We start from the raw sequence: 4,088 nt of genomic DNA, 5'->3' as shown, positions 1-4,088 counted from the left end.
CTGGTCATTGTTGCATGGTTATATGATCAGATTAATTTCCTCCAATATTTGTGTCACTGATATGACACTGAGCACTGACAGCAAGATAGAGGAAGAGAGATAGCGAAGGAGAGAAAGGTTTCCATGACAACTACACATCCTTGAGAACTGACACAGTTTGAGGACAAGAGTAGGCGATAAGAAAAGAATGTGTGTGCATGCGAGGAAGAAAGAAAGAGAGCGAAGATTAGTATACCTGGTCTGAGTCAGAACAACATTGACTTAGATGACTGCTGGCAAGAACTGCTATTTTATGAGCCATTTAGTAGTAACATCAATGTATGAACCATTTAAAATAATAATTATTAAATAGGAAACACGTTTTTATTTTATTTTATTTTTTAAATGTGAGTGAGTCTGGCTGTGCAAATGTCATGCTTGGGTGTTTAGGGTTTTATCATATGGTTGTTAGGGTGTTCTACGTGGTTGCTAACTTAGATGACTGCTGGCAAGAACTGCTATTTTATGAGCCATTTAGTAGTAACATCAATGTATGAACCATTTAAAATAATAATTATTAAATAGGAAACACGTTTTTATTTTATTTTATTTTTTAAATGTGAGTGAGTCTGGCTGTGCAAATGTCATGCTTGGGTGTTTAGGGTTTTATCATATGGTTGTTAGGGTGTTCTACGTGGTTGCTATGTGATTTTTTTTTACCTAGATAAAGCTTTCCGTGCAAATCTATGTTACTTTTTTGCCCATTTTATTAAAAAAATTGTTGATTCATTGTCGATTCAGCTTGGCAGCCAGGTGACTCTAAGTCCAATTTGCTTTGAAAATTAATAATGTACCTCTCATCACCAGACCAAACTGCAATCATTCATGTCCGTAGGCCTACTACAAACTGTGCGAAACGACGATTCAGACCGGAAAAAAGAACCGACTCAAAAGAGCTATTCCCGAATCGTGCATTGCTTGTTTTAAAACAACTGATTCGGGAATGAATTGCTCTTTTGAGTCGGTTCTTTCCAGTCAGAGTAATCGTTTCGTACTACAGACAAAAAAGCCATTCATTCCGGAATAGTGCATTGCTTGTTCTGGCACCGTGTAATGTGAGACTCAGGAATGAATGGCTCTTTAGAGTCGGATCTTGTCTTATTATCTTTTAGATAATATTTTGAGTTATATTTTACTTTTCTGTCTCCAAAAAGCCATTCATGCTCCAAAGAGCCATTCATTCCTGTCAGCTATTGAGAATCAGAAGTTTTAAAAAGCTTTAAAAACTCAATTTTACCAATCTTTTCAAACCTTTGAGTAGTTTAACTCTGATTTTCCTTACTGTGATGATTAAGACTCATTTCCGTAAAACCTTATCAAAAGATGATTACTAACAGGTCAAGCGGATTGCAAAATCCACTGCTCTTTCATTCTAAATGTCAATTAGTTTTACACTCAATTCATCCATAGTAGTGTACACACTCACATACACTGTTTACACAGCCAACATGGCCTCCATGACGTCTACTGGCCTGATTCAGTGTCCATTGCTCCATCAGACCCTTCATTTCCTGTTGTCTCACCCCATGGTTTTACCCCACTTTGCTTATTGTTCATACACCATTACATGTTACCACGTCTCTTAATGACAACTCCCAGCTGTTACGGTGACAGGTGAAATGGCAGTAATCAGATGTGAGAGATTATCTCAATTGGCTGATCTGGTTTTTCCACATTTGACGTGTTTGTGTGCATGAAAGTGTTTGTGCATGTGCGTGTTTGATCAGTGAAGCCTTTTTAATGACGCAGTACATTACCAGGAAAAAGGAGCACTTTTCATGACTGAGTACTTCCGATGCTAAGAAAATCCTTCAAGCCTTTGGTTTGCGCATGGCAACCCGCCAAAGTTGATACCGTAAAGACAGCTTTTTTATTTTTTTTTAAAAGCCCCCCCCCCCCCACCCTCAAGGATATTAGAATATTTTCATCCCTAGATAAAGCTTTCCGTGCAAATCTATGTTACTTTTTTGCCCATTTTATTAAAAAAATTGTTGATTCATTGTCGATTCAGCTTGGCAGCCAGGTGACTCTAAGTCCAATTTGCTTTGAAAATTAATAATGTACCTCTCATCACCAGACCAAACTGCAATCATTCATGTCCGTAGGCCTACTACAAACTGTGCGAAACGACGATTCAGACCGGAAAAAAGAACCGACTCAAAAGAGCTATTCCCGAATCGTGCATTGCTTGTTTTAAAACAACTGATTCGGGAATGAATTGCTCTTTTGAGTCGGTTCTTTCCAGTCAGAGTAATCGTTTCGTACTACAGACAAAAAAGCCATTCATTCCGGAATAGTGCATTGCTTGTTCTGGCACCGTGTAATGTGAGACTCAGGAATGAATGGCTCTTTAGAGTCGGATCTTGTCTTATTATCTTTTAGATAATATTTTGAGTTATATTTTACTTTTCTGTCTCCAAAAAGCCATTCATGCTCCAAAGAGCCATTCATTCCTGTCAGCTATTGAGAATCAGAAGTTTTAAAAAGCTTTAAAAACTCAATTTTACCAATCTTTTCAAACCTTTGAGTAGTTTAACTCTGATTTTCCTTACTGTGATGATTAAGACTCATTTCCGTAAAACCTTATCAAAAGATGATTACTAACAGGTCAAGCGGATTGCAAAATCCACTGCTCTTTCATTCTAAATGTCAATTAGTTTTACACTCAATTCATCCATAGTAGTGTACACACTCACATACACTGTTTACACAGCCAACATGGCCTCCATGACGTCTACTGGCCTGATTCAGTGTCCATTGCTCCATCAGACCCTTCATTTCCTGTTGTCTCACCCCATGGTTTTACCCCACTTTGCTTATTGTTCATACACCATTACATGTTACCACGTCTCTTAATGACAACTCCCAGCTGTTACGGTGACAGGTGAAATGGCAGTAATCAGATGTGAGAGATTATCTCAATTGGCTGATCTGGTTTTTCCACATTTGACGTGTTTGTGTGCATGAAAGTGTTTGTGCATGTGCGTGTTTGATCAGTGAAGCCTTTTTAATGACGCAGTACATTACCAGGAAAAAGGAGCACTTTTCATGACTGAGTACTTCCGATGCTAAGAAAATCCTTCAAGCCTTTGGTTTGCGCATGGCAACCCGCCAAAGTTGATACCGTAAAGACAGCTGGTAAATTGGTCAATAATCTTTTGAGATCTTTATGTTTTGGCCAACTTTGCAACCCCTTTTTAAAGAATACATACATGCATCTCACTCATGAAACTTGCTACTTTTCCTCATCTATTTCCAGGTGCAAAGTCTAACGTGTTCTGCTTAATGCAAACAGGTGTTGCTCGGTGGATGTGGATAACTGCAGCTGTTTCAGCAAACAAACTGTTTGCTCAAAAGCCCAACTGATAAGTCTACTCTGAGAAAAATTTATTTTCATGCAATGTTTGGCTGTCTGTTAGCATTCCCATTCATCTCAGTGGCAGTTGCTTGGCTGACACATGGCACCATAATAACATGCATCGTCTCAGGCCCTATAGTTTAAAATAAAAAAAGAAAATAGAATATTTAATTTAAATATAAAAATATAAATATTTATCGATGTGGAAATGCATTTTACAGAAAGCTATACATTTAACATTCATATTTACTACAACTAAATTAATGCAAAAATAAAATAATAAAATAAAATATTGCATGTGAACAAGAGAATAAAAGGATGGTAAAGTTAAATTTCCTGTTTGAGAGGCAGCTGCACCTGGGAAGCTCTTATGTGCCAGGTAAGCGTTTGTTATTATGAGATGTAATATATTTAAGTTGGAAAACAATATGGAAGGTTTCTATAATTTTTATTAGATATTTTTTATGTATTTATTTTTATATAATATTTCTATAATTTATTCACGGTGTAACAAAAACTTGTATATAGCAGAGGTGAGTTAGGCCTATTAATTGTTGTCTATAAGTGGTAATATTATTGGAATATTGCACTAATTACAATAACTTTGCAATAACCATGACATGCGTTGACTGTGGACTTCAGAAAACACAGTGGACCAACACCAACAGATGACATGGCAGCCTAAATCATC

This window comes from Sinocyclocheilus grahami, unplaced genomic scaffold (assembly GCF_001515645.1).
Source record: "Sinocyclocheilus grahami isolate Dianchi unplaced genomic scaffold, SAMN03320097.WGS_v1.1 scaffold61.1, whole genome shotgun sequence".
Classification (NCBI taxonomy): domain Eukaryota; kingdom Metazoa; phylum Chordata; class Actinopteri; order Cypriniformes; family Cyprinidae; genus Sinocyclocheilus; species Sinocyclocheilus grahami.
The sequence above is the reverse complement of the archived record's forward strand: the minus strand, read 5'-3'. Positions refer to the sequence as shown.